We start from the raw sequence: 14,574 nt of genomic DNA, 5'->3' as shown, positions 1-14,574 counted from the left end.
ATAGGGAGTTTTATCATTATTTTTTATGGAACTCAGGAAGGGTGAGACAGTTGTCTAGTATCACAACTGGAACACAGTCGCGTCAGGATTAGAATCGGAGTCTTATAAAAGCCAGTGTATTCTCCACACATTTCTGTAAGTGTAATAATTGTGTAAGTAGTATTAATGAAATTTCCCTGTGAAAACCCTGAAGTTAATTTTGAATCAAAGTAAATCACACATTTGACTAATGAGTGTTATGACAAATTTGAGCCTTTCATTTTGAGTGAAATCATTTCTTTTTTCTAAAACCGAACTATTTTATTTTATTTTTTTTAATTCTTAAAAATTTTTAGATTTTTTTTTTTGCTGCTAAACAACAACATACCTGAAAATAAGTTTAAACTCCTATTAACTGGTTTGTAGTAAAAAAAAAAATTGACATCTCTTAGCTAAGTTTTGTTTTGTTTTTGTTTTTGTTTTTGCTGTAAAGGGATCTGCTATACAGATAGGTTTTCTAATAGCTAATCACTTTATTTCAACTCATTGGAGATTTGACTTTCAGTATTTCCATATTACTGATTCAAAAGAACTTAGGAAAATACATTATCAAATAAAAATATTTCTATAGTTAGCTGAGCAAAAGTTTCTTTTTTCCTAGCAAGCACAGTGGGCTTTTACTTGTTACATAATAGTTTATTAGATGGAAAAAAATAAGGTGTGCTTTTTCATGCAGTAGCCACTTAATTTTCCCTGATCATTTCTAGTTCTCAGTTAGGTTATCTCATTTTAAGTACGGAGGATGCTGTATTTTCCAGTATCTTCTTTTGCTTTTGTGGTGATTGGGAAGGTATTCCTTTGCATGAGCTACTCGCACCTGGCCCGAAATCTGTGAAAGAGAATACGATGAAAAAAAAATGACATGGCCTCCAGCACTTTCTTCTTTCTTTCTTTTTTATTTTATTTTAGTTTTTATTTTTCATATGAAACATTTTCCTGCCAGGATCTTCTATATACAGTTGGAGGATGCTTTTGATATGTAGATCAAGCAAAATGGTAAATACAGAGCCCTCTCTTTTCAAACATTCCCTTATTCTACAATGTGCCTGTAGTGTCACTGTCTTTGATTTCCATGAGGCTTGCCCTTGGGTTTGTATTGTAACTTGGTATCTTTCCATTGTCCCTTACCACAAAAAAAATTCCTTTTTAAGAAACTGAATTCAGAATGTAATCCATCAAGCTTTAGCTCCTCTTTCTCTTTCCTTCTGGAAGATTTAGTGACTAAGTCTTTGCTTTGATTTTCTTTCTCTGACTTTGAGGGGTCTCACTTTCTCTTCTAATTGCTACAATCTGGTAACTCCTTTTGCTTGGAGTAAACAAAAACAGAAACACTTGGTGAGGAGACAAACAGGCTCACAAGCTCACGTGCCTGACTAGCTGATGGATGGCAAGGTCTGGCTCTCAGGAAGAGACCTGAAACGTCAGTTTCAGGATGGGCTCTCTGCCAGGCACAGTGGTAAGTGCTTTACATGGATTAGAATCCTCCAACCAACCTAGGGTAGGTAGGCCTTGTTATCATCTCCATTGTTCCTTATTAAGGAACTGAATCTAAAGGAGATGAAATATCTTTCTCAAGGTCATTCAACTAGCAAGTGGTAGAACTGGTTGGTAAACCCAAGTTTTTCTCACTTCAGTGCCTGAATTTAAATGACTAATTTATGTATTTTTTCATCTGAAAGCCTCTTAATGCCACTGTAAAGGGGTTCTCTGAGCTGGAGGAGTAGATTGTCATTATGTTATTTCTTGAGTTCTAATATTCCAGAGAGTATATTTTCTTGATGCCTGTGGACTTGTTAACAATCTTCTAAAAATAGGGAAAATGGAAAAGTTGCCAAGGTCACCCATTAAAAGAAAAAGGAAAGCAGAAAAGAAAATATATAAATCTATATATTTTATTGCAATAAATGAAAAATTAAAACGTGAGCCAGGGGTTAAGCATTAATGTTGGCTCTGATTCTCTAGTGGCCTGTCTTATTTAGTTTCCTACAATAGTGAACAGTATACAGAAATGATCACTGGATGTGTTGTTTATTTATGTGTTAGTTTGAGTGGCACACTGTTTTGTAAACTACAATAGTATTTTGAATACAAATGGAGTATCTTGAAATAACAGCAATAGAAATCCTATGAGCTATGCATTATATATACATGATTTTATTTATTTATTTATTTATTTATTTATTTATTTATTTATGAGAGGTAAATGCTCCCTGAATTTTTAAAAATAAAACAACGTTAAATTTTAAAATTTCCATATTAACGACACAAAACATATTTTAAAATGTGATTTTATTTTATCCAAATTGTGTTCAAATGTTAAATTTTGACGTATTGCCAGGGCTCTAATACTTTATAATAATCATTTACCATAGGTTATTTCTTAAAAAGTCAGTATGATGATTTGGTGATCTTAATTAATTCATCCACAATTCACTCATCTACAATCATTGACAATCAGGAAGTTTCAATTCGAGCATTGTACAATATATGTTTATTATGAGAAAGCACTGGGGTTATGCTCTTTCGGAAAAATAACAACAAACATACACTTAAACAAATGTATTACACTTAAATTTAAATGAATTAAATACATTAAATAAAAAATATGTAATGAATAATTATTTCTGTTTCCCAGGAGCTCACTTTCTAGTACCAAACGTATCTAGTTGCACTCCATAAAGATTATATAAAGGACTTATTCGTAAATGTGCATAATTCTGCTGCCAGAGTATAGGAGAGTGAGAGAGTAATTCTGACTAGAGGAATACAGATTTCCTGGAAGAGAAGGGATTTTCCTGGTCTTCCAAAATGGATAGGATTTTGAGAGGTAAGTATGACTCTGAAGACAAATATTGGTTACTTTAAGATCAAGTAGAATTATTGTGTTTAAGCATGTTTTGTCTCATTGAACAACAAAACAGATAAATTTCTTGAAAAAGATAGGTATTTGTGTCTTGAAATGACATTTTAAATGGTGGATATCTTTTGTGTAAATGCCAGAAATAAGATATTTATTTTTTCTTTCTCATTATGTGAAATAAATAAGGGTAAAAGCTGGAAAATTATAAAAGTCACTTGATTAAATGAGGCAAGCAAATAAATGCTTTCTAAAGGTCTCAACTCAGTGTGCTCTTTCCCTGAGGCTAGTTGGAACTAATCCACAGTCACAATTGCTCCATCATATGGGTGGCCAGTCAATGTGGTGCCAGTAATAAAATGTGTAATCAACTTTCACATGTTTTTAGACATTCCCAAATCGCTTTGATCATGACTAACAAGAAAACTGCCATTTCAGTTAATAATCTATAAATTCTCAGGGGGAGGTTTGGTCCACTACCCCACAGAATATTTCACATTTTATTTTAAAAATGCAGAATAACACAATCTAGAAATAGATTTATCCTTAAAACATTAGTCAATTTTCCATTACGTAATCTTCGTTAATGTCAACATTTTAAATTGCCATTTCTCATAAGCCCAGGGACCTTGATGATTGAGATTAAGCTGCTTCTGAAAACATATGTGCTGTAGATCGCATTTCCTCTAAGTCAAACGAAAGCTATCTGTCTGTGATAGTTTCAAGCCTGCTTTCAGCAGTGCGACCTGTGACATCATTGCCCTACTTCGTATAATTGAATTTTGTTTAATCCAAGGAAATAGAGTTATTGTGGCAAAGAAGATACCAGAGTAAATTTCTCTAAGCCAAGTGCCTTTTTAAGCTGGTGAAGATGTTCTAAAATATATATCAGCTCCATGTCACAGGTCCCAGTTAACATGAATAGTTAGAGGTGTACCAATCGCAGCATCCATCCAAGAAAGCAACATGTAAGAGCTTGTTGAAAGCAGAAGATGATTTAGAGAGGGAAATTTCAGAGATGACAGCTGTTTAAATCTAATCAAAATTTCTTTACTGCACCAGGAGACGTTTAGTCTTCCACTGGCTCTAATATGTATCTTAGAAATCTGTAAGATTTTAGAAGGCTGTTGAAGCAACACTTGAGAGCCCAATTCAAGGATGAGACCTGGTGACATCACTGATACCGGATTCATACAGAGAAGGAATAGGTATAGAAGGCTGTTTGTCTGGGACACATCTGAAACAAGAATCTTAACAATGGTAAATCTAAAAGCTGGGTCTTCTAATCTCACGGTATCATGTGATTTTTCTTTCTTACACTCACTGTTAAAACTTCCCATCCCGAAGTAACAGCATGTTCACACACAAACACCCCCATAGACAACTGAAACCATTAATATTCGCATAGGCCTTGTGACTCAAAGTGTGGGCTCTAGACCCAGATCACCTGGGAGCTTGTAAGAAATGCAGAATCTGGAGCCCCACCCCAGATGGACTGACTCAAGATCTGCATTTTAACACGGTATCTGGATTATTCTCACGCACGTGAAGCCTGAGAAGCACTGACTTAAAAAGCAAGTTTTCGAAGTTGCACGGCCCTCTCATCCTTAAAACCCATGTATGTTCAATTTCAAACCACTACGTATTTCCCCATTATTTAAGGCAGTACAGTTTAGTGAGTGGTTAAGAACAAGTGTTTCCAGAAATTCCCTGTCCAAATGGCCTGAAGCCCACTTCCAGGGCCAATTTGGGCCTCTTCCCTGGGTCAGTCCTCCTAAGGGTGTAGCTGTCTGGAGTGGGGGCAGGCCAGAGATGGAGGCTGGACACATGCTGGGTAGGCCCCTGCCGTACAGAACGGAGCAGGGGGCGGGAAGGGAATAGGGTTCGTCCCAAGTTCAGGCTTCCATTTGTACCCTAGCCCAGGCCTTGTGTGTGTTAGCGAGTATGCTAATTATTAAAAATCTATCTGTGGCTGTAAGTTGACAATTTTGTGAAATAGAGAATCTAGTCTTGGAAAAAAAAATGCTTGCAATTTCTTCCACCCCTCCTTCTACTGCTGTGGTTGGCAGGATAACAGGTACCAGTCCTGATGCCATGCCCTTCTTTTTCATCTAGTTTCTCTGCTTCCATTCACACTATTTCTAGTGTGGCACTGCAGAGAGGGACGTTTCCTTAGAGACTCACACATACACTCGGGCTTCCAGGCTCTGTGCCAGAGGAGTCTGACAGTGACACAGAGGGCAGTGTACTTTCCTAGATATACAGGCACAGCTCTCACTGCTGTCAGTGGGAGTTCTATGGTCAGCTTGAGAGCCGAGTACAGTCTGGAATTAAAAATTTGTCCTCAAGGTAAGGCAGAAAAAGTGGCTGGTTACAGAAGAGCCATACTCCACAATTAAATAGCAAATGCCTCGAGATGGAGAGAAGAATACCTCTAAGGTCCAGAAGGAGAAGCAGGTGAAAGTAAGTTGAATTACAGCCAATCATCAAAGGAATTTTGAAAATTCCTTGAAAGAAATTATGTAGTAAACTACCTGTTTATTAAGAGGTCTTTAAAATTAACCATTTCACCTACTTAGAAGATTCTAGAAAGAAAGATTCTGTGAACACTACACAATATCCTTATATGCTATTTTCTTTATCTGGCACCTCTTCCAGGTCTCGGTTTAAAAGGAAGCCTTCCTAGATTAGCTCAGGTGCCCTCTTGTAAGTGTGCTCAGAGCATCCTGCATTTCTTCTTCATAGCATCCATCCGGTCCAATTAAATATTTGGGTAATCATGTGGTTTGTGTGCGTCTCTCCAAGTAGACTGTAAGCTTTCTGAAGACAAGGGCTGTGTCTGTATAATTATGTGCCTGAAACACACTGGCCACTCAATAAATACTTGTTCAATGAGTTTACATTTGGTAGCCTGAATATAAACTCCAAAAAGTTTATACAGAAACACATCTGCCAAAATTTACAGACACCTACTGGATCCTCACCCGGACCTATTTCCTGTTCAGACACGATTAAGGGGATTGTTTATCTGTTTTCCTAAACCACAGCAGACTCAAGTAGTAAAGTAGAAAGAAAAAGAAGGGAGGAGAACAAAGAGGGCATGAAAAAAGCCAACTGGACTGACAGCTTCACAGAGCTAGAGGACAGAACACTTACCCATAAAAGAACTAAAAGAACTAAAAGAACAGAACAGCACCAACAAGAATATAACCACGTGGAGCCTCTATCAAGGGCAAGATATTGCAGAGGGTACCTTTGTAAAATTTCAGAATCCTACAATTACTGTTGATAATTAATGCATCTCCATTAAAAAATACAGGGCAAGAGGCACCTGGATGGCTCAGTCGGTTAAGCATCTGACTTCAGCTTAGGTCATGATATCATGATTCTGAGTTCGAACCCGCATTGGGCTATCTGCTGTCAGCTCAGAGCCCAGAGCCCCCTTCAGAGCCTCTGCACCGCCCCCACCCCTCCCCCAACCTCTCAAAAATAAATAAACATTTTTTTTTAAATACAGGAAAATTTGTATTTCATATATGCCGCTTAAGATGGCAGGAAAATAAATATTTTGGAAAGATTTTTACAAATCAATTATCTGAAAGCAAATTTGTAGAGGCACCTGGATGGCTCAGTCAGTTAAGCATCTGATTCTTGATTTTGGCTCACGTCATGATCTCATGGTTCACGGGTTTGAGCCTTGCATCAAGCTCTGCAATGACGGCACGGAGCCCGCTTGGGATTTCCTGTCTCCCTCTCTCTGCTCCTCCCCTGCTCATGCTCGCTCTCTCTCTCTCTCTCAAAATAAATAAACAAAAATGAAAAAAAAAAAAGTAAAAGCAAGTTTGTAACATACTGAATATATAGATAGTATCCATTATAATACATTTTAACATTTATAAAGCACTTTTCTATATTTTGTCTCATTTGATTTTCATAAAATACAGGAGGGGGTAAACTGCAATTGTCAGAAAAATTTGCTTATGTGGAACATCATACTTCAGGGTAAGGCTGATGAGTCAGGTGCTACTATAATTTTCTCACCAAATACTATAAGGAGTATTTAGATGTAGATTTTTTTCAAAGAATTGTTCAAAAGAGATTTCATTATGATTTCAAAAAGTTTTTAAAATCCAACTTTTTTTCCCCAATAATGATTTACTGAGAGTTAGACAGTATATTTAAATTAAGTCACCTAAATCTTACAGCGGAGGTGCATAAATAATATAGATGAGATCTTATACATATGCAGTAGATGCAAATTTTATTATTTATAATATTTTTAAAGTAGATGTGTTCTGGACATTAACTTATTATTTTACATTCATTATGCCCCTGTATGTTGGCAGTGCTCTTTGTAGAATGCTGAATTTTACAGAAACCATACACACTCACACGCACTCTCCAAATCACACTTACTCTAAAGCATACTAGGAATGCAAAAATGCACTTTAAATTTCCAAATGTTGCCAGTACTCAGCATTGCGTTTAATTTTTTTCCTTGAAATAAAGAATAATGGCAACCATGTAAAAAGTACAAAGTATGTCAGAGATGATAAGGAGAACTTGTTGACAGACAAAAGACAGTCCCAGGAAAGTTGTTCTGTCAATAGCAGCTGTTACATAGCAATATAAAACCGTCTTTATATAAAGTGTTCACTTTATGGTTCCTTCTACAGGAGATCAAAAATTAAATATATGCAGGAACATAATTAGAGAATTAATGGCCAAGGACAGTGCACAAAGGGAGAGATTTCCAGGAAAAAAATGTGTTATAAGCAGTTTTTTAATGACCCTGCTTTAAAAACAAACCTGAATTATAACAACAATTGTTCTCTTGTTGTGTAGGAAAGGTCATATTAAATAATTCCTCTCTGATTTTATCCACCCAACAGCATCCACCCAAGCAGGGACAGGTTTTGCCTCTTTGATTTGCTAGTGCAGCGATTATAGCACAACCCTTTCTTTTTATGGTTATACAGGTAATCAAGGACAAAAATATCCAATCACTTATTTTTGCTGTTATACAGAAGCACGTAGGTATCTTTCATTTTGATTTCTGTGTGTGCACTGTTGTTACATACAACAGATATAGCTGCTTTCTAGCTCTTTCATTCTGGTCTTCAGACTTCTTTTTCGAAATCTCACCTAGTCAACATTTTGTTGTTGTTGTTGTTGTTGTTGTTGTTGTCAAGGATACAGTACATACATGCTAAAAGCAAAGACTTGCTTTCTGCCACAATTAGAGGAGCCTTCAAATCCAATCCCTAGCATCAGGTCTGTTTAGCAAGATATTGTAGGGTGGTTGACCAGAAGGCCAATAGATAGAGACAATTCTTGTGGCTTAGTCTGAACCAAGAATGGGATTCCAGGCCTCTGGGATTAAGCATGGTGAAGTGTTCCATGAGCTTCCAAACATTCTCTCTGGTAACAAGTAGTGAACTGCTTGAACTCCAACTGGGTTGTCGTATGTTTTATTCATGGCCCATCATAGGAGCCGCCAAACAGATTATCATGTTTACATCAGGCCTCCTTGGAGAGGGAAATTCTTTAATAGTTGAACTAGCAGGGTCAGTCAGTACAGAGATGCCTGTGGGCGACCAAATAATAAATAAATAAATAAAATAAGAGAAGAAGAAATGAAATCAAACGTTGAGAGTTTAACGATGTCCTTCAGCAGTCACCAATCGATACGCTTTTTATCTCTTGCTGAAAAGGTTATATTAAGGTTCCGTCGTTTTAGTAGTTTTGCTCATTTGCTTATTTAGTTATTTGCTTACTTATTACAGGAGTGAGGAGATGCAGGGGGCATGGAAAAGTGCAGAGTCCACAGAAACCCCTTCATTGGAGTGGACAAACCATTACCATGTCTATTTATGGTGTTGCAACTTTTTTAGCAGTTCGGCCTTTTTCAGTAAGATAAGTGCCAAGTGGAGTTGTCCTATTGTTTCTGCTGGAAGTAAATGCACTTTAGCAGATGTTGTGACATGAAGTAGCATTTCCTTTTCTTGAGAGTCTGATTTCAAAATTGACTTACAAAGACACATTACATTTTGGCAGGGCAGTAGCTTTCCTAGGTTGTGCTTGCTTCTTGGTTTAGGGATTTCCTACAACCTTGCCGTATTTAGCCCGGCCATTCAGCTTTAGGCAGGAAACTTGTTTTCTGACTAGAAAAAACCCATGAGCTAACAGGTGAGGTCATTATTCACGGGAATTCTTTCCTTTTAGTTCGGCTGACTTTATGATGTGTCATAACGAGAGTTACACTGAGCGCTCATAGTATCACAGGGTATCCCGGCGGGGGTTCTTGACGTAAACTAGAACCTCTGTGGGTTCATAAGGCAATTAGTCAGTCGTGGTATCCTAGAAATGGAAGGCACTTTAAATATCTCCATGTAGAGGAATACCTGTACGGTTGTTAATATCGGGGGTTTCTAGATATGATATCTCATTCACAGGTTTACAATTTATAACATCCGGAAGTTCCTGTACAGAGACAATATATTTACTTAACATGTTTTTCAAAAGGAATATCAGCCTCCATTTCATAGACTGAGACTCATGGGGATGGAAGACGACCCAGTACCAACTCTGGCTACTTGTTTTGGTGACAAACATATTTGTATAAAAAATGACGTTTTAAATTTGGAGTTGGGATTAGTAATGCCTTCATGAGAATTTATTGCCTACATTACTGAATAAGAAATGAAGGGCATCTCAGCTTGGATATTAATTTACTTAAAGAGAATGGTCAAAAAGGATCAAATGTTTTATAATATGCCTAGAAAGCACGTAAGACATACATTTCTAAAGGAAAATGCTACTTAAATATTAAGATAATTTCTCTGTGATTTCCAGATGCTTATCCCTATAATGCACCTTTGAATGTCCTCTATCTGGAATGGTCTTCATGAACTGTGTTTACTTGGCTAACTCTAGTAATTCTTAAAGATTCAGTTTACTCATCTATCTCTGAAGATTTATTTTACAATTTCACACAATGTTCATTATGAATCACTTTCTTCTCTGTGTCATCACTGTGCCTTGATCAGCTCTTTCTTATTGTCTGAGCCACACAGTATTTATCTTAATTATTTATTGACATTCCTCCCCTCTCTGACTGTGATATCCTTATGGGAGGGACAATGTCAGGTTCATTTTTTATTGTATTTTCACATCAACTTCAGTACCTGGCACAACATAGTGACTCAATAAATACATATAAAATAAATGAGTATGGCCTGAACACCACATATATCAAATTAGTTTCAGACTAAAGTTCTACCCAGATAAATATAATAAACAAATTAAATGAGATGAGGCAAAGATAAAATATTTATGAATACCTTAGGACTATAGAGGGACAGAGAGAAGGAAATGATAAGTTGATACTCCCATTCATAGACTAGAATAAAAGTAGTTTCTTAAAGTGTCTCAATTATTTGTGCCCTCAGAAAGCTTGTCAGAGTCTGGAGGCTTAGTGTATGTTCTTTTTCAATCATTCTCTAGTAAGCGAGGCAATCACTGAGAAATTTCTTGAATCTATGCCTGGTTAGGGAAGCTCTTGAGAATTGAAAGAATTTGATTCACAAACAGGTTTGGTACCATTCACAGAATGCATATTCTAATCACTACATGCTGGGTTTTTTTTGTTTTTCCTTTTTTTTAAGGCACTGATTATTTCAGAAGGAAGCACATCAACATGACTATAGTGAAACCGGAGGGGAATTATAGGTTTTTCTGCTTGAAAATTTGTTATTGCTTTTATGAAAGGAATTCACATAGACATGCAGATCTTAATATATCCTTGAATTATGAGAAGATAAGCAAATATTTTTATTTTAAATCCAGGATATAGTTTACCTTATGGTATTATATATGTTAGAAATCTGAGATAACTGTGAAGATGTGAAGAATACTTTCATTTGTTCACTTGATAAACATTTCTTTGAGTATTAGCTATAAGGCATTATGTTGAGCCCTGGAAAGATTTCCTAGATATGGATAATTTAGAAGTACAAATTAAAAACAGAATGGTAAGTAAAAAGAAAAAAAAATCCTCTTTATATTTTCCTCTGAAAATTGAGATATTTTATAATCTGCAGTCATGCTTTAGGGTAGCAGGATATACAGTTCACCAATGACTCTTCTAGCTGTGTGAACATATGATTACCCAAAATCAAAACCATATTAATATTTAAGTTTAAATATTTTATTTTCAACTTTTATCTACCAAATTTAGTTGCCATCCTTGAAAAAAATCTATAAATCAGTTACAGGAAGTACGTTGAGAATAAAGAACCAATTCTTAAAGAACATACTCTCTTCTGTTTTCACATTTCTAAACTTGACTTTAACAATTAATATGGCTAGCAAATGTCTGGACCCTACAAATGGAACATTTAACAGCAAGACCAAATGGCCAAATGCTCACCACCTGCCCATGCCCTCTTGCAATCAATCAGGCCTAACTTAACAAAACAACCAAAATACAGTGATTAACTAAAAGAATGAGACCAGTGTACTCCTACCAAATGACTTGGAGGTGATTTTGCCCCCAGTACTTCGAGAACATTTGAGCAGACTGCATTCCTTCTTTTTCCTCCTCTATTCTGTCACGATGACACTTATCTGGGAGGTATTCAAGATTATGTACAGATGATGAGAAGACGTACAGTGGGCAGTAAGAGTGAGTTAAGGAGGCACAATCCTGTTATTTTCAAACCACTTTACCAGAATATGGTGAATAACTAGGGTGATCATATAATTTATTATTGAAACTTGGTGCTTTTCAAGTGAAAGGGGTGCTATTTTTAATTATGAGAGACAATTGGTGTAAATTGGGACCATCCCAGGCAAAGTGGGATGTATGACCAGACTATGAATAATTAGCCATAACTAGACAATGTAAAATTAGTTAAGATGAATTGGCGAAGTTAGCTGTAGATAGTCTGTGTAAGGTAAGGCTTTTCTCTTTCTTTCTTTCTTTTTTTTTTTTTTTTTTGAAAGCATGAGGGAGTATGGGGGAGAAGCAGAGAAGGAAGGAGAGAGAGAATCCCAAGCAGGCTTCATGCTGTCAGTGCAGAGCCCAATGCAGGGCTCGATCTCACAAACCATGAGATCATTACGTGAGCTGAAATCAAGAGCTGGAGGCTTCACCGACTGAGCCATCCTTGTGCCCCTAAGTAAGGCTTTTTAAAGTTTGGTCCACAGGATTCTTGATCTTGGCTCAGGTCATGATCTCGTGGTTCGTGGGGTTGAGCCCTGCGTGCAGCCCTGTGCTCACAGCGCAGAACCTGCTTGGGATTCTGTGTGTGTGTGTGTGTGTGTGTGTGTGTGTGTGTGTGTGTGTGTCTCAAAATAAACAAATAAAACATTTAAAGTTTGGACCACATAATTGATTAGCTAGTCTTTGAAATTCATGTCACTGACTTAAAACATCTTTCTGCTCTGTATCTTCTCTGGTTTATTTTTATTTATTTTTTTAAAAATCTTTTTTTAATGTTTATTTATTTCTGAGACAGAGCACGAGTGGGGGAGGGGCAGAGAGAGAGAGGGAGACACAGAATCAGAAGCAGGCTCCAGGCTCTGAGCTGTCAGCACAGAGCCCAACGCGGGGCTCAAACTCACAAACTGTGAGATCATGGCCTGAGCCGAAGTCGGTTGCTCAACCGACTGAGCCACCCAGGTGCCCCGTTCTCTGGTTTAAATGACATGTATTTACATACTTTTATCCAAGGACTAGTTTGGGATTTTCACTTTTATTTTTCTAAAAACTTTCATCATCGAAAACTCTTATAGTAATACAATTTCCTGGTCAACCAAAAACTCGTAATGATTAATAAGCAAGATGTATAAAGCTTGAAGCCAAAGGAAGACACTATTTGACTGGGAGTCAAGGAACCTGGAATATTGTTTTGACTCTGAAACTAGTACCAAGTAGAACTTACCCTCACTCTGCCTTAATTTTCTCACTGCTACAAAGGTGATAGCATTACTTATTAATTTCCTAGGGAGGGCTTATGGAAATTACTTCAAACACCTCAAAGGTTTCAGTTTAAATACTTTATTTTCCAAGACCTTTGTAACAATAAAGAAGGCAAAAGAGGAGTAAAAAGTTAGAATACAGAATTAAATGTGGTGTTTAAGACAGTACAGAGAAATATATTTGAATAAAGTGGAAGAAAAGTGGCTCTTTCTGACTGGAAAACTTTCAGCCCTTGATGATTTGCTAACACTTTCAGAAAGCCTTCCCAGAATCCTGTAACTTCCCCCTGAACTCCCTTCTGATGCTTAATTGTTATTGTTTATTTGTGTTCCCAGCTAGACTGTATATCTTGCAAGACCCAACTTGTTTTATCCATCATTAAATAACAGTGTATGAAATGGATACTCAATAACATTTTTTAACCAAATGTGTTAATGTTGATGACAAACAGACAGAATAAGACATCTCTGTTTGAATATTAATACTCTCTTTTAGGTTTCCGCCAGGTTCTCTTTTCCTTTGAATTTTATATTCAACTTTTTTCAAAGATCTCCTTTCCACTAAACCTTGAAAAGGAAGCCTATAAAACCTACTAAAAGTTCTATAAAGTTTCACCATAAGGTACCTCTCCACTGTGACACAGGAAGAGCTGGTTTGGAAATTGGATGTGAATATGGCTTGGTGCAAATTATCTATTTGCTTTCGGAGGTGTTAGCTCAGTTGGTGAGAGGACAGCACTAATAAGGTAAGGGTGCAGGTTTTATTAGCTTTAGATAGAAAAAAACTGCCCCCGAGTCACAGATTGTACCTCCAAGCTCAGTGGGTTCTTTTGGGTCACAAAGAGAGTGCAGATTACTCAGTACAACCTATTAACAGTTCTGAAAACAAGCAACTGATGGCAGATCTTATATACAAAAGATAGCACATTCTTACTTTGCAGAGTGCTAAAAAACATTGACTCCATCAAACAAGTGTCAATTTAAGAAGTGTCCTTTTGTCATCTGTACCCCTTTAGACCGCAATACTAAAATGGGCATACTTGGTGAAGGAATCTTTAAACCCAAATTCTGAGAATTCTTCCAATTCATGATTGGGCTCTCTGCTTGGGTGGAAGAAAATATGGCCATGTGATATTGGTAAAAGCTTGTCAAAATGGTAAAAATCAATCTGAAAATCATTTGTAGTGATCACATTAGGCATTTGTGGGGTGACAGATTCTGCAAATATTTGTATATTGAAATAATGGTCTTCTTTGCAAAAATGTGCTTTCCCACCCACAAAAGCACATTTTCATTGTATGTAGAGCTCTGTTTTTCTAATAAACATTGATTCATGGCTCACTACCTAAATGGATGCCAGAAAAAGGAAGTAACTTTGAATTTTTTTTGTGTGATACATTCTGTTAAATTCAGTTGCAGGAACTCCTATTCAAGTGTGGTAAACCAGTTAGATGCTCTTAAAGGAAATGTGATGAAGAACGTAACAGTGACATGTAACAACCATCTATCAGTCATTCAGCAATAAGAAATTATACCCATTAAGACCTGTTCCGGGGCGCCTGGGTGGCGCAGTCAGTTAAGCGTCCGACTTCAGCCAGGTCACGATCTCGCGGTCCGTGAGTTGGGCTGATGGGTCGGAGCCTGGAGCCTGTTTCTGATTCTGTGTCTCCCTCTCTCTCTGCCCCTCCCCCGTT

At 36.9% G+C, this 14,574-nt stretch overlaps 1 protein-coding gene and 1 long non-coding RNA gene across 28 annotated transcripts in view; one reads left to right on the top strand and one right to left on the bottom strand.

Annotated features, from left to right (window-relative positions):
- The window catches only part of ADGRL2 (adhesion G protein-coupled receptor L2), a 631,449-nt gene that overhangs the window by 298,533 nt on the left and 318,342 nt on the right, over positions 1-14,574 (bottom strand). The gene's annotated exons all lie outside the window — the stretch shown is intronic.
- On the top strand, positions 901-4,356 carry LOC121027369 (uncharacterized). Its single transcript, XR_005788688.1, has 3 exons — positions 901-1,495; positions 2,675-2,866; positions 3,959-4,356. It is a non-coding gene; the product is annotated as an uncharacterized LOC121027369 (long non-coding RNA).

The sequence above is a fragment of the Herpailurus yagouaroundi genome, unplaced genomic scaffold, assembly GCF_014898765.1.
Source record: "Herpailurus yagouaroundi ecotype Mexico unplaced genomic scaffold, PumYag 77, whole genome shotgun sequence".
Lineage (NCBI taxonomy): Eukaryota > Metazoa > Chordata > Mammalia > Carnivora > Felidae > Herpailurus > Herpailurus yagouaroundi.
This window is presented reverse-complemented; position numbering and strand designations above follow the sequence as displayed.